Genomic DNA, 25,156 nt, shown 5'->3' on the forward strand with positions numbered 1-25,156 from the left:
GCAACACTTTCTGTGGTCTATAGCGTTGGTAATTTTGTCGATAATTTCAATCACTGCCATGGAGGTTGAAATGTTATCTCTGTATCCGTATTGGCTGTCTACAAGTAACTAATTCTTACTAATAAATTTGTCCAACCTGTTGTTAAATAGCTTTTCAATAATTTCGGAAATTTGTGGTAATAAGGAGACTGGTCGGTAGTTTGTAAATTGATGTTTGTCTCCGTTTGAAAACTGGAACTACTTCTTTAGTTTGTTGAATAATAAATGTCCTATATCAGTGGTCCCCAAATCCCGGGCCGTGGGCCATTTGGTACCGGGCCGCACAGAAAAAAAATAATTTCCATTTTCATTTTTTTTTTGGATGTTTTATTTTGAAAAGTGGACGGATTCTCTCTGTTACATCCGTCTCACTTGACGCATGTCCATTGTGCGTGTGCTAACTTTATCTCATGCCGCACAGACAGACTAAATACACCTAAACTGTATTTTTACCATTTTTCTTTCACCTCATATTTGGTCTCAAATGCTGATACTATGTGGGAATGCATGAAGGTAAGTTTTGATGACTTATTGAGTGCTAATGTGCACATTTGTCTCAAGTTAATTCATGCTTGCGCACTGCCTTTTACCGCACATGTCAAACAGCGATGTAATAATATCTCTGGAAAAACTTGGCTGGAACTTGAACTGGTGGATGGTGGGTCGGCATTCATTTTTTCCTCTTAATTTGATGTTATTCATGTCTTAGTTTTACACAATAGATAATAAATAAGATAAATTTGATCGTTACAATGTACGAACACCCCCCCCACTGTCCTATATAATGTGTTTTTCTTCTTACAGGCATTTTCCAGTCCTTTAGTCATCCATGGCTGATTATTTTTCTTTTGCTTCTTGGACATTTCACTCAAAGGACAGTTGTTATCACAGAGCTTCATATAAGTGTTTTCTGCAAGCTGTAATGTTTTGTTTAGAATATCAATGTAGATGAATGGTTTCCTTGATCCAGCGCTTCTTGCTGATGAGTTCCTTGTGGCCTGCTGATGATGTTGTCCTTTTCCATGTTGTCGTGTTGATATGATCTTTAGTATTTTTCCAGATCCTTGATGTCCTTGACAACAACAACTCTGGCCTCTGGTCCTCCATTTAAGTTGATGAAAATGTTGCACTTGGCACTCTTTGGATCTTTCCCTGCTTTCTTAGCGATTTCAGAGTTGCGTTTTGTCAGATGCTCATTCATACAGACGTTTGTACCTTTCAGCTTTTTTCCCTGTTTCAGCAGTGCGGTTTTGAATTTCCTGTTGGTGAACTTGACGATGATGACAGGTGTGGTGTTGTTCCTGATATACATTGGGATGAAGTATCGATGAGTCGTAACTTGTTGCTCCGTAGAAGCGACATCCTCTTCATCTGGTTCATCCTTATTGCCAACTGCTCTGGCATAAGACCTCGGTTTGAGGCGAAGCCCCATCACAATCACACCAATCATTCGTGTATTCTGGTCCATGTCATCAATGGTGATCTTCAGACACTCAGTCGATTTTTCTCGTTTTCCTCATTGTCTTGTTTAAGAGCGGCATACAAGGCAACATTGCTGTCCTGTAATACCTTATTGTCCTCTCTCAGGCTTTGAACTTCACCCCTCAAGTCTTCAACTTCTTCCCTCAGGTGTAAACCTCCTCTTTTATGGATCCAATGTAATGTTCCATGTCTTCCAGCCTCTGTAGTCTCAGGAGTGTTAGATCCATATTATTTGTATTCTTTTCCAGGATTTCTTGTTGCTTTTCCTTCAAATCCTTTGGATGCCTTGACGGCTGCACCGTCAATCCGTCCTTTAGTGCTTCTGCATGCTTGGTCAGCTGGTGCTTCAGCATCGGTGGTGGAGATGGTACAAATGCAGCACCCTCTTTTATCCCGCAAAACTCCATGTTTTCAAGTCCGGGTACTTTGACCGGAGCTGCTCGAACCTCCATCAGTGCCTTTTTGGCACTGTTGCTGTTGCTAACCAACACCGTGTGGCGGTTAGCCTATTAGCTTGCCTTACACCCGCCGGTCTTTAATATTCATTTCATTTAGTGAGTTTGTGCCTCTCACCAGTCCGAGTTGAAGCCTGAGATATCTCTTCTATTTTCTGATCAAGAAGAGTCCACAGTGTTTTCACTCCGGTTTCCAAAACAGGCGCCGTTGAAAGCCAGTTAGCTTGCACTTTCACGGTTGTCGGCACTTATTGACCTTTTATTTTGGTGAGTTCATTCCTCTCGCTAGACCGAATTGAAGGCAAAGATGTCAGCACACTCTTCTTGATTTGCGAGCACAAAAAGTGGTCAGGAATGCTTCAAGGAAGTTAAAAACTCTGATAGCAAATGCGGAGCTCTTGCCATTAACGTCCTTTTCGATCAACAGGAAGTGACGTCGGTAGAAAATGGATAGATGGATTAAAATACATTATATATAAAATACGATATAATGTTTTATATTTTGAATTTTTTTAACACTGACTTCTGTAACGTTTTACTTTAAAATGTCAGCAAAAGCAAAAATGAAAAGAAAACAAAATATACAGTGTTAAGAAACGTGTGATAGCCAGAGGTAGACATCAAAAGAGCCATATATGGCTGGAGGGCCATAGGCTCCCGACCCCTGCCCTGGGCAGATGACATTTATATGGAAATACATAGAAGCTGAAATCTGATTAGACCAACAAAATTCTAACATACTCATACATGTGCTGGAAGCAGTACAAGCCAGGCAACACATTACAAAATGTATTAAATTAATACAATTTCATGGAACACATACTAAAATGTATGTTGTAAATGTAGGTCAGTGCTTCTGATGTTGTTTTGGCCAGCAGACAAGGCCTTGCTGGCCCTGACTGCACAGCACTACTATCCCTTTTTACTCGACTTGTTTACTATAAAGAGTATCTCCCCAAATTGATACCACCAAGTTGAGGGCAAATGATCCAAAATGTCTTTGCAAAATGATTTATGGTTTATTGTTGAGATTTTTGGTTGACATAAAAACAATAATTTTTTGCAAGTGTACTTTTTTCCAGATGCATTGACTTTTCTATGACCGTATAACATATAAATAGCGTTTGCTGAGAAAAATCTGTGGTGTGTCGTGTGGCTAGTGGTGTGTGAGGGAAATGAAATTAATGAAATGGCCCTTGTGTGGACACTGAAAAGGGGAAATGAAGGAGAACAGGAGACTCACTTGGGACTTGTATATTGAGCTGGTCCTCAGGTTGCACCGCAGATCAGCCCTTCTCTGACCCAAGGGGCTAATCACAATTTTAAAACATCCCTGTGCCCCATCTCACCATGACCCTGAGGGCAGACTCAGAGCCAAGCTCTCGGGAAGGTGTCCCACTGGACTCATTTGAAATGGATGCAGTGATTCGGTCAGACATGCTCAGTGTTGGAGGTTTTTGATCAGCTCTACTGCTGAAGAAAATGTAGCTCTCGGTTCGCAACTTAATGAACTGAAGTCATAATGTTTGCCACAGACACATCCGTTCAACAAAAAGCTCCAACCTCTGCACATCTTGTGATGATCATGCTGTCCTTTTAGTGTTTATGAAACCAACCTCCCTCTCACCTTGAAGGTTAATACTGTGGGTCATTTATTTCTTAGGCGGTAGAAATTAAACACAGAGACTAAGCTTTGAAATATCCTCATATTTTAAGTCTGCACTGGTTCCATCAGTGTATCCCAGAATGCATCTTAGTATTTTATTATATCCTGTGCTTGCTTTCATCCAAGTAAGCAATCCAGGAGTCAAACACAAAGACAGCATTTGCTAAGCAAACGGGTCCCCATGCAGTAGCTTTTCCTATTATCCCCCCTTTTTTCAGAGTCAACTGATTTCAGCACTGTGTGAATAGGCACATCCTTTTTTCCCGTAAGGGATAAAAGTCACCTTCTCTAAGTCTCATTGAAGAAAAAGTCACATCGAAAATAAAAGATAAACTCTACATTCAGCCAGCACACAGAGTAAAGGCTTAGAGCGGACAGGGTTAGCACTTTTTAGTTCTCTTTCTCAGTCAGCAGGAATGGTGAGAGTCAATGAGAGATAGAAAGTGAGCCTAAGAAAGAGCGAGTGTGTGAACTTTGAAATAAAAGCAGCATTATTTTAAATGGAGTGCGCATGCATCTTGTGATTCTTGGCCTACTACTCATTTTACACTGCTTCAAGTTTAAATTATTGAAATTATTATTATTGAAATTGATATGTTGGGGAAAAAGCAACATTTGTGTTACTCTGTAATTTTTTGTTTGTGATTATATTTACTGTCCAAGTTATATGATACTGCAACAAACCATTACTTCCTATTGCAGCCTCATGAATCCAATGGTATGTGATTTATTGCAATATTATTTATCATATTTCCATATGAACAAACACTGCCAGACTATGAAATAAATAATATAAACATGCTCAAGGCCCCATTTCAAACAGGAACAGTGACTGGCCATACCACTGTTGATTGACAGCTAGCAGAAAAATACAATATCTCCTCATTCAGTCAAATTGATTGAGGAAAACCACATGGGAGATGTTGTGCATGAGCCAACTTTATTATTATAGTGTTGTATCGTAAAAAAAAAACAACTTATAGTTAATGTGTTAACTTTCTTTCTACAGTAAAGGGCTGAAAGGAGGCACGGTGCCATTTATGGTAGCAATGGCTGACATGTCAGTTAATTGTAAATTGATTGCTGTGCAGTGTATGTCAACTGGGACCACACAATCAAATGCCTTATTTAACCTCCACTCATGGGGGTCTCTCAAAGCGCTACACAGTTGTACTTCACCACATCACGCTTCGGATTTCGCAGCATCACTCTATCACGGTTTTCAAAAATGTATAAATTAGTAAATCACGTTGTTCCATGGTTGAATACAGCCCATTATTAGTCAAAACATTGAGGCAAGTTTTATGTATGTTCTGCCTAAATTAAGCATTTTCAAGCATACAAATAAATGAAAATTAAATTACATTAAATGAAAATGAAAAATAAATGTAAATAAATACAAATTTCCAGACTACAGAGCGTAAAAATATTTGTACATACATATAAGCTGCATCTGTCTAGGGTCCACTTTGTAACATGAAATGTTTAGTACACAAAAGTGTTTTTTTTTTTTATTTTTACTTTTTTTTATTCCAAACAGTGCATGCAACACGGATTGTTAAACAGTAGCCTGCCTGAAAAGTCATTCTTCTGTGTCTTTGTCTTTCTCCTCGGAAATGAACAGCCTCATAACTCCTTCGTCATACACTTTCAGAGCGACAACGAAAGAGATAGAGAGAGACTGACGGGGTCACTTTCGTCTTGAAGCAAATTAGCCCTTCATCTTGTGCTGGCCTATTCATCATGTAGTAGTCCAGCCTTCTGAAACCCGTTGTTGATGATTTTTTGACAATGTTCCACGCTGTCCGGATCCACTGGCAGACTGGCAGACAAACGCTGCTATGTAGATCGATAGCCTTTCACTTGAAAGCTGCATCATAGGCATTTCTTAGTGCCTTTTCCATGGTAAGGGTGTGTGCATGAAGCGCAAAATGAAGCATAGGAGTCGCGAGATTGGAACATGACCATAAATTAGCCGCATCACTGTATAAGCCACAGGGTTCAAAGTGTGAAAAAAAATTTTTTGTCACATTTCTCTCTTGTTTAAACACTCTCAAAAAAGGTCAAACCTTTAATGATTCAAAATTTTAATGATCAACTTAAATGATCCGCACAAGAAATTATGAAGTCACTCACGCATATTTCCCTTCTGTGACCGTGCCTTTTCGTCCTGCCGCCGTTCCGCTGTACTGTAGCGTTTTTGTATCGTTGTTAAAACATATTGCTGCAGACGAACCGAAGATTCATTTACAAGCTAGGAAGCAAGCAAGCAATGACACGGGAGACATGGCAGGATGGCACGGAGGACACCCATTGGCAATAGTCTACAGCCAATCAGGAAGCAGAAAACAATGTGTGGTGCACAAAGACGAAAGATGGACGAGATAGACACTCAACTTCCCACAATGCAATTCTTCGTAAGGGCTAGGCTTGGCCTGTAACAGCGTTCATACGCTCTAATAAAAAAAGCACTAAAAAAATCTGCAAAACAGCGAATCCGCGAAAGGTCAACCGGGATAGAGCGAGGGAACACTGCATAAGGCATTCAGAAGACGCATTCCAAGATGCTTTGAATGATATGTGGCATTCTACAATGGTCACTAGGTGTTATTTCATGTCTAGAGGGCTCTACTTATGTTAAAAAAACATATTTAGAAGGTAGTAAACAGGTTTTCAATGTTTCAACTATGAAAATATTTCATTTATAAATAATAAATTCTACTTCGCGGAAATTCATTTATCATGGTTGGGTCTGGAACCAATTAACTGCAATAAACGAGGGATTACTGACTTACTTTTAGAGTAACTCAAATCCTCATGTTAACATTCGACTATGTTGTCCCCATTAAGTGTTGTATAATTTTTTATCAAACTGTAGGGTCTTGTTCTGACATGGATGTAGAATAAAGGATGTTTGCTTCAACAGCTGACAATATTTTTTTGACTTTTGAAGAGTGCTTGCTTGACAACTTGAGTGTCTCAGTCACCTACTCACATGACCTCAATCTCACCTCAAAACTCTGCAATGAAGTCTGCATTGACTTTTTCTAGTTAAAAGGAACTGTATGCAACGTTATTACATTCAGTAAGTGTGTATAGACACACGATAGAATGCAGTTTGAAGGACACTGTATTATTAAAATGAACATTTGATGGAAACACCTGGAATTCTCCTGTCTGCTCATTTGTCCAGAAAATCTGCTCATCATCTTTTGTTCTCATTCAGTCTGATTACTTGCACAATGTGTTTACAGTACAAAACTTTTGCCGTAATGAGCTGACACTACATTACTGTCCAGCTAATGGGTTTTGTAAAAAGCAATATGCCAACATTCTGCTGCGGTTTTAATTGACAAGACAGAGAAGAGACAGGTGTTGTGATGAAAATGCAAAGCCATAAATAAGCTGCGCTAAAAGGTAAACATGCTATTACATTGGACATTATCAGCGTAAATCACACAATCTAAAGGGTAAACAAGCTAATTTGATATTTTAGTGTCTTCGCTATACTAAACCAACCTGACCTTAGGATTTAATGGATTCTTCGCTTGTACATGCATTCAGAGAGCACAGATGTCTGATAATGACAGCATTAAAAATAGTTAATTTCTTCCTCAATACTACACAGATGTTTCCCAATGATTATGAAAATCAAGATGGTATTTTTTATTTCTTTTAAAGAAACCACATTAGGAAGACATTACTTTTTGAAGTGAAAAAAATGGTTTTGTTGATTGTTACAGCTGATGGAATACCTTGGAAAAAAAAAAAAACCTTGAAATACCGTATTTGAGTAAAGCTGAATGGAGACAACCATTCCTCAAGTCACGTTTGTAATGCCTGAAAACTCAAATTCACATACAGTACAAAACATGTACAAGCATGTGCATGCTCAGAGCAGTGCAACAAACATTTACACGCTATACTGAAATATTTCCACCATGAATGTACATCAAAATACTAACTAAGTGGAAATTCTCTTACTTAACATTCGCAGATTCAACTTAGAGTGACAGTATTTTCGTGAAAAACGTCCCAATATACAAATACAGCGATTGACAAAGTATTCAGTGACACACTCATGAGGATAAGCAACCTATGTGGTGGAACAAATACCTGAAAAGGGCAACATCTGAGTGAAGATGAAAATGCACTACCTTTCCAAAAGCTGCATTTTACCCGTCCACACACTAACGTTGAAAATCTACACTATGGCCGGAGTTTTCCAAGTTAAGAACCAAAAACCCAAATATTTGCATGTGGACGCAAATATTTGTATTCGTGTGGACATGGCCTTGATTTCGAGTTTTGAATTTATTTGTTTGACACTCCAAACATTGTGAGACAAAGCTGTGCATATACATAAATACTATTATATACTCTTATAAATACTACATATACAAATAGATACTATTTGATTGGTGGGTTTTTTGTGTTGAACAAAATATCACAATAATAACTACTCAAACAAGCCAACAGCTCTGAAAAGGCAGAGAATTAAGGTACCTGACCTCAAGCTACTGGAGGAGATTTCTCATTTACTAAAGACAAAAATGAACACATCCAGTTCTAAAAACAATCAGTTTTTAAATGCTGCTCTCGTAAACACTAGAAAAGCATCTCACAAACGCTAAACTTACGGATGTCAATAAATTGAATGAAGTGCAAAGAGTACTGTAAAGGCAGAATATTTGAAACAACTCTTGTAACAGATCTTGATAGTGCAGGTCTGATGTGGTGGTTTAATGGTGTTGGTAAATGGTCTTTCACTTTGACACTGTTAGCACATTACCTACTGATGACACAGCATCACAAGCAACTGGGGGTTCAGTATCTTGCCCAAGGATACTATGACATGCTCACGGGAACCATCAGGTTGGGAGACGACCACTCTACCACCTGAGCCATGTCGCTGGCATTGTTATAACCGTAATTCAATGAGCCCTGTCTGTTTTTCACACGACTTAAGAGGTTAATTCAGTATCGGCCGATTTCCATGGAAAAGCGTATGATCGGCACATACCCGTAGATGCCTTTCAAGGCCGATCACAAAAGCCAATAACCTGTGGCTCGTACAATTGCAGTGATACTGTGTCCTGCTCTAATGTATTGGGTAGTGTCCACCTCCCCTTTTCCTTCACACTGCGCAGGCCAAAACGAGCATGTCTGTCGTGTGGAACTGATATGCCATTTGTGAGCGTGATGTAACGCTTGCATCCTGCAACATATGTTTCAGGGGTAGCACGTTAAAAAAAATATATATATATTTAGTATGGTATTTGAAGAACAAAAATGCCCATGCAAATGCCCAACAAAAACTTGGCCGAGTATGGTGAGTTTTCGAGGCTCATGGTGCAGCATCAGTCAAACAGCAGCCACCGCAGCCTTTTGTATGGACAACGCTCGCCCGCATGATGGTCAGAAGGCTAAGCAAATACCCCGACAAAAAATTCATTCATTCATTCATTCATTCATTCATTCAAACTAATTCATCAGACGAGATGACCAGCCTTTGTCAGTGCTGGAAGACACCGCGTTCCGCCGTCCGCTCTCTCTCTTGGAGCTACCTGGAAATCCTGCTAGAGCCCCACCAGGCAATTCATGAATTATATACGTTCTCTTGAAAAAGTAAGTAATATGTTTTTATCTAAATTAAGGTGATTTTATGGTTGATTTTTTCAGATCATATAACCAATAGCAGGAGTGCAGCCAGGAATTCTCAGCTGCATGAAAAAAAAAAATCGCTTTGGGCTCCCCTTTTTTTTATAAATTACGTATTTTTTGGACCCCCTGGCTGTTAAGGGACCTTTTCCCCCGTATACGACACCCCTGGCCAATAGCACTTATCGTAAATAAATTGAAAAATATACAGTTAATGCATGTGATCGGTATCAGACGATTTCACTCATGGATGATCGGTACCTGAATCAGCATAAAACCCTGATCAGAGCATCCGTAGTTAATTCCCCTCGACTCACCTTCTTACCTGTTATTGTCATTCTTATTTGGTCACCCAGGTGCACTGTATATGCTAGGACCTGGTGTTCAGCAGTGCATTTGTAATGGTGGTCTGTGGTGTGTGCTCAGTCACCCTGCTGTTTAACAAATGCAGTGCTTGATCTGAGGCAGATTGTTGTTACATAGAGTTGGTGGTTGTGAGAAAAACTGGTCTCCTGGGTAAATGTATACGGCGCAAGCAGCTAAAGTCTATAATTATCACATTGTACTTTTGTTCTTGCACTGCAACCTCTGTTTATTTGCATTTAGGTCAGCATTTTTACATAGCACAACAAAAGCAGGGATACTTACTCATTTCAGAAATATATACTAGTATGCCCCAGCAAGTCAATACTTTACTGGGCATTTAGCACTTTTTTTGTCACACAGGTCTCCAGACTAACTTTTTTTTTACAAGTAGTAGTGGCTCCTAACTTATATTTTTAGGAGCGCAAGCAAAGTAAATATTCACAATTCTTCTAATTTTTACTGTAGTCCTGATAAATACTTGAACAATAAAGCTAGGCAAAAGTGTGTAAACAAAAATGCACGGCAATGAGATTGAAAGGTGAGCGATCACACACACTGGCATTGATAGGCTTAGGCTGTGACAAGCTGTCGTCAATTGACTCCACATTTTACAGACTATTTTTCATTCTCGCTGTAATAAGGGACAAATTGCATCCCTTGTCAACTCAGTACGGGACACATACCTTTATTTGGCCACACATGCACAAGTAGATGAAAAATGTATTCGCAGTGTCTCAAATTATAACTACTTTGTCGCAGTCTGGAGGCCTGCACATTATGAAATGTTTTTGTATTAATTCGAGTTGCGTGGTCAGTCAGGATCTCACCTGTGGAATCATATCATTGTCTTGCCATATTCACACCAAATATTTCAAATGAGTGGATGCAAAAGGCAAGTTTTGCCAAGAGAAGTTAAACACGAACTGTCACTTGCTTCAGCAGCTGATTTAATGTAGCTGTAAGCTCAGCTTTAACTTGGCTGCTCTCTTGTTGGTCAGACGATGACAGAATTATCTGTTTAAGTGAGGAGTAATGCGCGTATAGGATACCATATCCAAGCAAAGAATCAATGTGGTACCTGTCTCCTGAGGGGAAAAATAGTCTTTGTTGTTGCTAAACTTGAAATGCATGGTGGCAGCCTCCAGGCATACACACAAATATAAACTTGTACCGCATTGCCCACATGCAATCCCTGCAGTCATTGAGTAAATACAGCTACACAGCAATACCTGGATAAATCCATCATGTTAAGGTATTATGCTGTTTGTGGTCCAGGGAAGAATCTCTAATGCCATGTCACACATTTATTTTATAATCCTACTAAAACTAACTATCCAATAAATAGCAAATGTGGATAGCTATTTTGAGTTACTCATCAAACTCATCAGTCTCCTTACCCATGTCGGTCATTTCATTGCACTCGTCCTGCACACAACAGGCTATTTGAGGATGTTTGTAATGATGGAAGGTGACCAATACTTTTCAATTTAAATCTGTGTTTGGATAATGACGTCTGGGGGTGCTTCACAATCCTGGGTCTTGATGATTGGGAGAACATGTGTTGCAACTATTTTCATCTCATTGCATCCTCACCTCTATAATTGGGTTTGGGAGATACAAAGTACTTTGTAAATCACTTCCCTCTCTACATTTATCAGTAATCTTCTCTTCATGCAGTCATGGGTAACTCAAATTAGACTCAGGTGGCAAACATACTGTTGCCTCCCTGTTCTTGATTTCTTAACCTTCCTCTTGTGTTTGGGTCGGCACAGACCTGTTTGAATGCATAAAGGAAACGTACATTTGTTCATCACATCAGGGCTTTTTAAAGGTGTCAGGAAAATTGCTCGAGTTGAAATTCCGACATTTGTGATGCTAGGGTCATTTTCAACCTTGCAAAAATACAATTATAAAGCAATATTTAGAGCCAAAACTGAAATCATTAGTATACTGTTAGACAGCCAACTCTTCTCCCAATCATGTGAGCTTTAGGGGGTTTCATTTTGCTTTGTTTACCAGTATACCTACACAAAAATACAGGCATGCTCGGACATTGTAGGTCAATTAAGTATAGAGTTGGTGCACATCTCCAATTTGCAGCATCCAAAAGATTTACAGTAACTCAAATTCTGGAAAATAATTTTAGTGAAAATAAGGAAGAGGACACAGAGCGGCACAGTGATACGGATGAAATGGTTTTTGAGGAGGAAGACAATGTGAAGTATCATCCAGGAGACACACACACATCTGATGGGCCTGATGAGGAGGTCACCAGTGGTGAAGCTGCTCCCACTTGACAGATTCAAATCAAAATATTGGAAAATCTGTTGCAGATCAGTACCTCATGATGTACATGGCAGGGCACCTGCTACAAATGTCATCAAAATGACCCAATGACCCCTGGAATATGGTTTGCTGTGACTAGAGTCAGGGACATCAAAACATGTTCTGAGCTATTTATGCAATTGTCACTAAAAATAATCATCATTACTTTGACAAACATTTGGCAGAGAATTACCAGGAGATGACCAATGGTTGTTTTTTTTCCAACATCCTCAATGTGTCGGCATATAATGCATTTGTGTTGTGGACCCACATCAACCAACGGTGGACCTCAACCAAAACTTTGTTGAGGAGCTGGGAAATTCCCTTGTCAAGCCACACTGGAGCCCTGATCCACAGATGCAGCCTTGGTAAGATGGCAGCAGCGATACCCTAGTACTCATCATCAGCAACACAAAGAGCATCCATGCCATCATCCAACATCATCATTATGTAAGAGCAAGAGAACTGATTGTGTAAATAAGAAATCAGAGGAAGGATTATGTAAGGCTGCGATTGACTGGTGACCGGTCCAGGGTGTACCCCGCCTCTTGCCCAAAATCAGCCGGGATAGGCCCCAGCATTACCCCCGTGACCCTAATCAGAACAAGCAGCATAGAAAATGGATGAATGGATTATGTAAGGGAAAGTGGAATTCTTGGTGGGCTGAAGGGTTTTTGGTTTTTGGTTCTGTAAGGTCAAGCAAGCATCTTTGGAAGAAATATACCACCTCCACTGCTTTATTTTGTGACCACGAATCCACCTCTAAAAGAAGGGCTTTACTTGTGTGAAGGCATCAGCCTTAAGCAGCTATAGTGTTTATTCCTCCCACTCCTCAATACGCCACCTTTGATCACCCATAGCCATAGTAGTGACCATTGAATTTACATAGCTCTTTAACAAAATGTGAATTCATTTTTTTACTTTTGAATTGCGTTACTTATAATGGTTTCATTTCGATAGTAAATAAAAACAATAGTATTATTTGGGCTAGAGGCTTTTTTCACTATATATATAAATAACTTGTTCACATTGCAATCCATACCAGTAGCTCATGAAAATGGTGTCACACAGAAAGACAAAACAACCAGCCAGCATTTGGCTACTTATTGCCTCAAAGGCCGCCATAAATGCAGTCCTAACAGATGTGGGTGATGTAGAGTATTATTAAAAGTGAATTTCATTTACATTTATAAAGTATACAGTGGATTCCCGCATATTTGCAAGTCAGCATTTGCATCCCTGCAAATTTGCACATTTTTGTTATTTTTTTATTTTTGTAAATATGCTTTTTTTTTAACAAAGAAAACCCAATTCACCAATGGAACAATGTGATGTCAGTGCAAGTTGGCGGCCCCCTGTGTGACAACGTAAGCACTAGCTGAAGTTAGTTGAGATCGTCTCCAGCCCCTCTGTGACCGTGAAAATGATATTAGATGTTCATATTCAAATTCACACCAGGATTCTCACCACAGATGTTTACAAGTATGTGTTTGGGGGGATTGAACAGCCGAGCACTAGGGGATTATGCACAAGCTTGCATTTGAGAATCTTTAGCCAATTAAAATAATCATTCCCATGCACGCGAAACACGACCAGAAGAGGTCACATTGATTTTCTGTGGTTTGATGTTCTCTATCTCAGCCTCCATCCTTCCGTCTCTGTCCTTCTGACTACCCTCACCATGGCTTTCTTGGCAGATATGTCACTGTGACTAGGAATGCACATTGACAGGACTCCCTGATTACAAATAGCTGACAAGCCTGTTAATGGCTTTCAGCAAGGTTCCTTTGCTGTTGGCCATCATTGAAAAAGAGGTACCTGCAAACTCTGCAAAATGGTGTAAAGCAGCGTGTAAACACCCAAAACAAATGACAAAAGAAATGTAAGCCTGTTATTTTTCACCTATTTCACACGGAAAGTTGCAGCTCAAGTGACTAGTGATTATTTACGTTGATGTTGGAGATAGTTTGATCGACAGAGCAGGCTGACCTTGGCTGTTCAGTTAATTGTGCGTACATACAGCCTTGGTGGAGTACAGAGACTAATTATGTTATTAGGTGCAGATGTCACTGTTTTATCTTGCTGTTTTCAAGTTTAACTGAGCAGATACAAACATGAACATATGGACATAACCACAAATACATAACAAAGCAGCTAAATGCCCATACACACAAACACAAGCTGCTTTCCCCACCAGGTTTTTAATCTGTGTGTTTTTTAAATGCTATCAGTGGAGGATACAGCTGTGTCAGGACACACAAACACCTACAATGACTTTCTCCTCCTCTGTGGTACTCCAAAGATAAATACGGCAACAGATTGACCATACAAAAGAAAAAACTAAACCAAACACTTCCCCACATGCACTAAAATTATCTAGTGCTGAAACAAAACTCTTGACTATACTCCTTTGTATGCTTTGCTCAGGCTGGTGTCATATTCATGAAATGCACAAACTGTGGTCTAAACACACATTACAGATCAGTGCTTTTAATGTTTTTATTCTATAATCCATTGTGACACCACTAATGTGCGAATCTGTATGGTTTACTTCGCATGACTTGTCACTGGCTTTGGATTCAATTATGCATGGATAACACCTAAAGGATTGGCTCTAACTTCAAGAAATAATGCATGTACCATTAGCTGCACTTGACCACCTACTTATTAATACCAAAAGCACTGAAGACGTTTCTACCCTCGCAAAGAACACACCTCCGAACCTTTCACAGGAAAATAGTTGTGCTTCATCTCACATCGCTTTGATTGCTTCATGCAACTACTACATTTCAAAGTACACATGCTATACATAAAAAATAGATGAGCTGCTTGGGTTATAACTACTTTAGTATTTAGTACCTTGCAATATTATATAGAGTCTATGTTTGTGCCATCTGAAGGCAGAGCATGTGAGTTGCTGGACTCATTAAGACCACAGTGACCCCTGCTGGCTAGGACACGTTTTAGTGATGCAGTCAATTTAAAAAAAGATGAGAGGACAGCAGATTGGAAGTATGCTTGGTTCTCTCTTTGCAAATGGTGTTTAATCTTTGCAAATGTTACTGAGGGGAAGCATTCTTGAGCAAAAGTCAAAGCTTCAATATTGCAAATCAAGTGGTGTGTGTGTACTGTACAGTATATTAGACAGAAAGAAGCAATCGTCTGATTATCTCCCATTACAGGAACGTTAACTCCCCCTGTTTATGTATGCATTTCACGTGGACAATACACCGAGCATAGCTTACAAACACATTGGCTTGAATCCACAAATAAAGATACATGAATATTAGGGGTGTAACGGTTCACATGAATGTACTCTGCGTGTTTGGTTCGGTCCAATTGCGTACCGTTTCGGTTATATTTTATGCTATTTTTCTCATTCAATTTATTACCAGCGTGATCTTAGCGCTTCACGCGGAACTAAAGTCCTGGGCGACATTCCACACGGACGCCTCTGAGTGTCGGACACCACCAACTGAGGGGGAGGAACGCTAGTAGCTCTCAGGCGTGACAAAAGGCATCATGGCAAATGCAAAGAAGCCTGAGCTCAAAGACCCTCCCATCTCACTACGGTCTCCTGTTTGGGAACACTTTGGCTCCTATGTTAAAATTACGGATGGGCAAAGGCAAGTGGATAAATCCAAAGTTGTGTGTTGACATTGTTCCACGGATACCAGGTCTGCTGCAGGAAACACATCTAACATGTTAGCGCACTTAAAACGGCATCAACCGGCAGTGAATGTTACAGCTACAAGAAAGAAAACCAGCTTTGTGCTAATACCGATAACTTCAGCATATAAACAACCTCTAGCAAGCAACTCTGACCGGGCCCAAGCAGTAACACATGGTATTGGAGTTTTTATAGCCACAAGATTACATCCATATTCAGTTGTTGAGAGCGCTGGCTTTAAGTACAGTCATGGAAAAAATGATTAGACCACCCTAGTTTCTTCAGTTTCTTGTTCATTTTAATGCCTGATACAACTAAAGGTACCATTGTTTTGAGAAATATAACAATGACAACAAAAATAGCTCATAAGATACATTTTTTGGACTTCATGTGCAACTGATAGCTATTTAACTAACTGCCCAGTACATTTTGCCACAATGTTTACACAATTGTATAAATACAGTATAAAATATTCTATTAAAAATATTGTATAAAATACAGTGTATTTTATTATTATTTTTCTATTAAAAAAAACTCTGTCTAATTTATTTGAAATATCACCCACATGGTGATATTTTTTTAAGCAACTAAAAATATACTACAAAAATACTGAATAAACGGAAACAGTGTAGAGTACTTCCTTCGTGTCTGTTAAAATAAAATAAAACACAAACTGATGTAAAGTTCAGCTCGTTTGCGCATCGCCATATTGTGATGTCAAATGTCACAATTTCGGCACCCCTTTCAGGAGAATCACCCATATATACTGTATTGAAGGTAACTGGAAAGTCTCAAGACAATGTCACTGGTGAGGCTCCGAGGATCTGCCATGGACCCACAGCATCGTAACAAACATGTTTTTTTGTTTAACTTGTTCAGTCATCAATGTTTGTGTGTGTCAATCTGTTTCAATTGAAAAAGCATTGCTTATTGTGGCAAATGTTGCTATTCAATTACAGACTTACTGTAATTACAAACCAAGCCTCTAATAAGTACATAAGATTAAAATTCTTAATTGACATCGTTAGTTTCAGTTCTGTAAATGAAAAAGGTGCAATATAAAAATACTAACTGCGCCCAGTTTACACTGGTAAAATTAATGGGTCGATTGTAATGTTGATTGTAAATCTAACATTTAGACTCTTTTGTACAAGGCATTGCTATTTAGTCACTAAATGTTTGTTGTGTACATTTTTTTTAAGTTAGTATGGTAGTCACAGCTCACTAGTGCAGCAATTTGAGGAGAATGTCCCCACAACAAAGTCATTTCTTCTAAAAGGCAACAGACTATTCTTTAGATTGTTTTTTTGTCTCAGCAGGCTGTACTTTGTGGGGTTCATCGAGGAAAAGGCTTCTTGAGACGTCATCTGTACTTCTGTGTAGAAGGTGTCGGACGTTTCGCTCCTCATCCGAAGAGCTTCGTCAGCAAACTAATAAGTGCTGGTAGCTTAGGCCTTAAATACAGTAAGAGTGGGCGGAATTGGTGTGCCAACACCCTCCTCCTATTGGTTCGTTACACTAAGCCTGGGCGGAGCAGTGGTATAATCCTATCCTGTTATTCACACCTACGATAAAAGGGAAGTGTCGCTCCCTGAATTGGGTATGAACGACTCTGATACTGGCTTGTTAGCATCTATTGTTCTGGCTCGGCCCTGCCTTCACCTCATTTGCAAGACTAAGAGCTGTGGGTTTTGGTCTCAGTAACCTGCTGAACACAGGGTCCAAATTAAACCTCAAACCACCATTCCGATTCAATGATGGGTTCTGTTGTTTGACAAAAATAGCTTCCTTTACTCCTCTTTCAAACCATCTGTTTTCTTTGGCCAAAATCTTATTAAATCTTATTTGTGGGGTTCAGCAACTTTACCAGCTATAGCTACCATTTCATTCTACAATTACTGTGGCCATTTTTTTAAGGGGCATTGGTGGGTGGTTATGTTCTTTTTAAACCACTTTTTCGTATGTGCAGTGATGTAGTTAAATACAGTGGTGTGAAAAAGTGTTCGCCCTTTTCCTGATTTCTTATTTTTTTGCATGTTTGTCACACTTAAATGTTTGGCCCTGTGTGAAAAAGTGTTCCCCCTAAAACATAACTGAGATTAATTGAGATCTATCAGTCTCGAAAAGGTTATAAAGCCCAATGAGGTTCATTTGGTCTATCACTGATGCATTCTAAACAGTTCTTTTTACAGACCAGAGTTGGCTAGTTTTTCATACCTGACAGTTTTGACTGCTCATGTGCAATCTTTTTCAGAGTGGTCATGTGATGTTCCTGTGTCTTGTCAGCTGATTGTCGTGGTCTTCCTGCCAGTTAAGGCAGGGAAACAGCGCCATCTGCTGACTGACTTCTGTAGGACCACATCCCTGATGTGTGCCCCCCTCGTCCCGGTTTATGGTCCTGTGGGCACGTTTCCATATTTCAATTGCCTCTTTGATCCAGCGGTGGTGTGAAAAACTAGCCAACTCTGGTCTGTAAAAAGAATTGTTTAGAAAGTTATAATGCCATTTATAAAGCTTTGGGACTCCAACAAACAACAGTAAGAGCCATTATCCACAAATGGCGAAAACATGGAACGATGGTGAACCTTCCAGGTGTGGCCGGCCAACCAAAATTACTCTAAGAGCGCAGTCACAAAAGACCCCTCAACAACAAAGAACTGCAGGCCTCACTTGCCTCAGTTCAGGTCAGTGTTCATGACTCCACCATAAGAAAGACACAGGGCAAAAATGGCCTGCATGGCAGACTTCCAAGACAAAACCACTGATGATCAAAAAAGAACTTTAAAGGGATAGTTTGGATTTTTTGACATGAAATTGTATGACATTATCATCAGCAGTGTAGTGCCCGTGATCAGGAACATAGTTCCGGTTAGTTGGTGGGGCCACTTAAGTAAAGAGTTGGGCTTCTCAAAACAATATGCGTTGATAAGAGTAATACATTTGCATCACACAAATGCCCCCTCGAAAAAAATCAGACCTCACAATTACTCGGTGTTAATTTCTCTCCCATCGCATCGCTGCGCACTGTCTCCTGTCTATTGTTGTCTATATGTTCCACAGATGGTCTTTGAGCAGCGGCCTTTTGAATGGTCTTGGAGATGCCTTGGTCTTGGAGACTAGATGCCTGAGCCACGCCTCCCGGACGCCTCCCTGCTGAGGTATTCCGGGCATGCCCAGCCGGGAGAAGGCACCGGGGCAGACCTCGGACACGCTATCGGGATTATGTCTCACAGCTGGCCTGGGAACGCCTTGGTGTCTTCCCGGTGGAACTGGAAGAGGTGGCTGGAGACCGGGAACTCTGGACTTCCCTACTGAGGCTGCTGCCCCCACGACCCGGACCAGGATAAGCGGAAGAAAATGGAAAATGGAATGGATTCACAAAACAGTGCAGGTGCATTTTGAAATGATCATTGTCCCACAGATTTATGCTAAACAGTATTATTGTCTACATTTTTAGAACAAATAAACCACTGCTATGATAATATATATTATAATATATCATCATCTTTCACTCTGTAAAGTTGTGGAATTGGAGTTTGTGACATGTATTTTCTCACAGGCAATTCATCTGTCAAACTTAGACAAACCTTTGTGTTATTATTATTATTAGTCAGTATTGGCATTTTTGTTTTTTCTAGTTACGTTATGCCTTTTGCTGTATTTTTCTACTTTTATGTTTTTTTGTTTAATTTGTACAATGAGCCACGTTCCACAGATGGCTGCCGGTCACCAGGCGACGGAGGAGTGTGTCCAAGGTTCTGTCGCTGCAAGGGTTGGGCTGCGTTGTGGACAGGTTTATGCAGCTTTCAGACAAGTCTGAACATCCACATGGGTTGATCTGATAAATCCTAAGCAACTCGGGTCAAATGTAGAATTACTACAGCTTCTGCTTGGACACGGTGACAGCTGTTCAATTTCATTGGAAAAAAAACAGCCACTCACTGATGTGGACGCTGGGAACACTGAGGTACGTTGGATTGCAAGGTGTGTGTAAAGCACTTAATGCTTCCAATAATGCCTTGCACACTGCCAGTTCCATTGTTATACTGCATTATCATTCATAGTAGCAATGCCACAGTTCACAGTCTGGCTTTTGGCTGCCCTGTTCCCAAACATGAATCCTCATCACATTTCTCGTCACACCCCAAATATATTTATATGACATACACACATTATTTTACACCTATAATTATATAAATTAAATAAAAATAACCGTACACCTGGAATTATTTGTCTTATTTTATCTGTAAAAGTGTCAATCTGTTATATGTGCTTGTGTCCCTTTTTTCAGGAGCACTTTAAAACATCAGATATTACTATTAACAAATACAATATGAACTATAAACAACAAATCATTGACTATTAACAAATATGTGAACGTCTGTCCTTTTTTACTTCCAAGACATTGCAGTGGGTATGTTAAGTTGTGTGTCACTTATGTGTTGACTTGTGTTTGTTTGGCCTCGTGGATGAGTTCGTTGTCTGGATGTGAAAATCTACTTCAACTATCAAGTTATGTTGCCAGCCTGTATGTAAAAAGTTAATTTTAAATACTTTGGAAGCATCTGGCGGGCCGGATGTGGCTCCCGTGCCGTAGTCTGCCCACCCCTGCCCTAACAGTGAAAATATTGCATGTGGGAGGATCTGATGTTTGTTTTTCTTGTTTTGTGTCCCTGCAGTCGTGCCCACTTGTGCACACTTGTATTGATTACTACTATAATTAACCGTTTGTCTTTGTGTGTCACTACACCCTGAAGAAGTCTCAAGCTTTGTTTTGTAACCCATTAAATGACAGGCCTTTTATATTTTTCATCCTCTTTTAGTGCCTGGACCTGGATGTGTTATGCCCTGTTTTCAGCCCATAAGTCTTAAGTTAGGAATACAGTTGAACTCGCACAGTGAATTAATAATGCGACAAGACTGTGTCACCAACACGTGGGATTCTTTGTTTGGGCACTTGAGCCCACAGAATGATACATGGGCAAAAGGATTGGTTTGTGTAATTGCATTACAGAACGCTATAGTATTATGTAAACTAAGTATCGTGAGATTTGGTGTTGGGTGTGTGTGATCCAAGATGGCTGAATAAACACGCAACATTGCGAGTAGTCCGTCCACATCTTTACTAATACCACAAGATTCAGCGTACCAAAGGGTCAAATACAACAATTTACACACAATATTGTACGATAAGCGAGACGATGTAACAGAACCGAGGCAAAGAAATTCTGCGGAAAGTGAATGATACGAAAACTAGTGTGTTCGAAAGTCTAAGTATTGTATATCTTAGGTATTGGGGACTCTAAATTGTCCATACGTGTGAATGTGGTTGTGAACGAATGTCTTTATGTCCTGTGATTGATTGGCGACCAGTCCAGGGCATACTCCGCTTCTTGTCCAAAGTTAACTGGGATGGGCTCCAGCTCACCAGTGACTCTAATGAGGACAAACGGATGCATAAAACCCTCACTAAACATCCATGTTCAGAGCAGGGAGCTGTTATGTCTCACACATAATGAACCACTGGTCATTCAGCCACCTCTGCTTCATGCCATTACGAGTAGGCTTTCCATTACCATGACATGGTTTCCGGAGAAAGTAAAAAGGTGCAGAGGAGACTCATAAACTGTTAACACTGCAGCTTTGGAGCAGCAGGGTGGATCTCCTCTGTGCTCCGGACAAAGATCTGACGGCCCAAAAGAAAATAAATAGGTAAATAACATGAGTCAAATGGATTTCCACCTGATTTTCTCTGCAGATTAGAGTTGATGAGTGAGACTGGGGATGAGCGAGTATGCCACTGTTCACCCAACTAAATTACCCATATCTGTACTTGGGTTGGACATGGATTGTCAGAAGTTGCTATATTTATTGTTTATTATTCAGCTATTTGTGTACTCTGTATGTGCGTAAGTGATCTGTAAGACTATTATTTAATTATTTTTAATGAGCTGTGTGAAGTTGCAAACGTCCATTGATGGCAAAGAGGGAAATAATCTGTCAGCCTTGTTCACCGTAGTTTTCTCAACAAGCAAAGTTTTCCAACTTTATATCACCAGCCAAAATTATCAGCAAGCGGACGAAAAAAAACCCTGCAGGGGCTGACACACGAGCCGTATACAGCTGTTTTGTGAAATGCACTGCGTACATTACGAAACAAGTTTAAGATTGCAACGTGCATGCTGCAACGTATTGAGAGTGTGTACTATTTTACCATGCTTATGTATATAATAGTTTGATAGCTATACAGGCAGAAGTTTGATGCAGCTGGGTCTACCTAATGATGTGGCCAGTCAATGCATGTTAATGTTACCACTGTGTGTGTACTGCCAACTGAAAATTAACAAAATTCTCATATTGTAGGTAGCACACCTGTTTTATGATGACTTCATGGAATAAGACAAAAATAAATTTCAAGGAAAAAAGCGATCATGCTACCACAATTGAGTTGCATAAGTGACTGACGCAACACAAGCCTGCACAGTGATGTCTTGTGAAATGCACCGCATACTTTACAAAACTAATTCACCAAGTAACTTTAGATACAAACCCAAATAGAGTTGAGCTGAGGAAAACCTAATAAAGTGGAGGCAGTGGGCAATGCCACACGAGCCGTTTTCAACTTGCCAATTGACCGTGTATGTGAACGAGTCACCGATCAACTCCTCTGTGGGTCCAGCCTGCACAGTGTGTCTCAGGAGGGGCGGTCGCTGTGTGTGACTGGCCAATCACAGAACGTGAAGAGTGAATACGTAATGAGGATTTTCTTATACTGTATCACGATTACGGATAATGACGAGATGTACTTGTTTCATGCAAAAATGAATTATTTGTAATGGATACTCATTAATAACAAGTATTCGTCTCATCCCTAAGTGAGACAGTAAAAAACAAAGAGAAAAAACTGTATTACTGCTGTGTATAATAATACACAGAAGGGCGCGTATCTTCCATCTCACCACTCATTCATTCCCTTTTCTCAAGGGTCATCCTGGAGATGCCAATATAGCACGGATGCAATTAATGTTGCTCAAGTGAAATTGCGTCTAAATTGCAATTGGTTTCAAGGTTTACCTTCATCTTGCTGTCATTATGTTAGCACACTGTGGTAGAACAGAATCATCAAGGTGGCAGAGGAAGATTGCCAAACACCAAAGGACAAGTGGATGTGGTTACACCTTTACAATTGCACCACCTTTGTTTCTAATGAAGCAGTATGTTTATAAATAAACAAAGATATAAAAATTTAAGAGAGATATTTTGAGTGAATTATTTCTTTGCTGACACTCAGACGCTCTAAAATATGACTTATCATTACAAAGTTACTATTACATTTGATACTTAACATCCTTATGCTGCTGTGATCGAACATTTAGTTTATTCCTCTTGCCATCAGAATGTATGATTCATTTGGTTGTTGGTTGTCCTGCTCTTTCGATGAGAGAAAACTGCATTTATTTCCACAGGGGCTAGATGAATGATGTTCACCTTCAAGTTGCTAGCATTATTTATCGCTTTGTCCTGCATTAAACAATTGTCTTTTATTATTTGCAACTATGTATCCCTCAAGAGATTCTTCAACGGAGAGTTGGCTTAATGAGACACTTGCATTGAGGACTGATGAAATTCAAAACCTAAGAATGTGTTGAATCGGCATTCATGTTTCCTCATGTCGCATTTGGAATGAGCTACCCCTTTTATTAACTGTAATAGTGGGAAAAACAATATGAATGCAGCATTAAGTAAAAAGGATACATCGGATGCTGAGAGCTGAAATAAGATTTTTACACATTTTGAAAAGTGATGGATGTTCCATTACCGGTGTTGGGCAAATGACTTCAAAAGCTCCTGGTTACTTTAATATTTGAATTAATAATAGAATTACTCCTTCATAAAATGTTATTAGTTACCAGGCAAAGTATTTATTGCATGAAGTTTTTGAAAAACCTTACAACATGTAAAACATTTAAATTTAGCTTTTCAGGGGTATATGCCTTGAGAGATGTTTCATGAGATTAGAAGTGAACGAACAACCAAAACAACCTTAACCAAAATCAGAGGTGATTTATTAAGGTTTAGAAGGGCAGTATTATGCTGCTTTGGGAGATAAAGAAATACAACTCTGTGTGGTCGGAGGACCAAGAGTTTCATCTCCACAGGTTCCTCTGCAGAAGCAACCAAGATGAAGACATTGGTGAATATGCCATTACAAGAGTTAAGATTGGAAACAAACCAGCCGGTTGCATTGCCCAAGTAGCAATGTCGGAGACCGCAAAATTAAGCATTTTCTCTCACATGGAGGAGGAACGCAGAGTTCTCAAAGAGGACAGTTAAGTCGATGACATCCTTTCCTTCCACAGTTGCCTAGAAGAACTCAACAAACATCACTCAAGGAGTAGAATAGATTCTACAGAGGGTTCTTCCTCAAGTCTTGGGTGCGATCAGGCCAAGATGTGAGGAAACTAGACACCAAAGTTCCAAAGCCAACTGAAAGATGACGATAACAAAGCTCTAGGTGTTAGGCATCTTTAACAACTGCACATAATTGCATTGATCAAATTTTCCAATAAGAAAAAGAAAATGAGAACCGGAGAGAATCTTTCAAAGGAAGAAGTGAGATGCAGTACACCAAACCCCTTGACAAGAAGAGAACTCTTAAGCCAAGGTACCGGACTCCGTTGTCTTATCAGTATTGTCACTCCCATTAAACAAAAAGGAGCAATCCTTGTCTGAAAAGCATTACAAGAAGCTGTGGGAAGAAAATCAATCCATGACAAATGGGACAAACAGCTGTCTGACAGGCTTAGGGAAGAAGCAACTTGGTTGTTCGAGATATGTTCAAATCCCAGAAATTAAATTTCTCTTAGGTCTGGCACCAGACTGCTCAGACTAACCACAGTATCTTGAAGCAACACAGGTTTCAGAACAGTGGTCTCTCCAGTCTTCTCCTGTTACACCTCCCACTAGACCTCCTGGTTCTTGAACCTAAGGAGGTCACACCAGCCTTTTACACCTGCTCCTCTGCAAGTATCAAGATGGCAAAACGTCTCACATCTGTGAAAAATTGTAGTTGGACTTTGACTTCTGAGTTTCCCTGGTTTCTTCTGTTGTTCTTTTGTACTGCCCTCTCAGCGCATTTTGATCTGCGACCCAAACAATACCTCCTTGACCGGAGAGACCACTGATATGTAACAAGTATTGTTGCTTCAAGATAGTCCTAGTAGTAATTTGATGCTATTCCTCTTTGATGTAAAAGGTTGAAGTGTGAAATAAAACTCTACTGGAGTTGAGTTTATAGAGTGTCCTCTCAGATCTTCTCAGCTTTTTCAAGTGCAGGCTGGCTTAACTCCAAACAAACTTGACAGTTGTTAACCATGGAGCAGTTGTTGGATGGAAAATAAGTTCCTTAAAAGTTCCAAGTCAAACTGCTGACGAAACTGAGTAAAATGTAAGATCCATTTTCAGAACTAAAGGGACTTAAAAAGCAGTGGG

The sequence above is a fragment of the Dunckerocampus dactyliophorus genome, chromosome 5 (genome assembly GCF_027744805.1).
Source record: "Dunckerocampus dactyliophorus isolate RoL2022-P2 chromosome 5, RoL_Ddac_1.1, whole genome shotgun sequence".
NCBI classification, from domain to species: Eukaryota; Metazoa; Chordata; class Actinopteri; order Syngnathiformes; family Syngnathidae; genus Dunckerocampus; species Dunckerocampus dactyliophorus.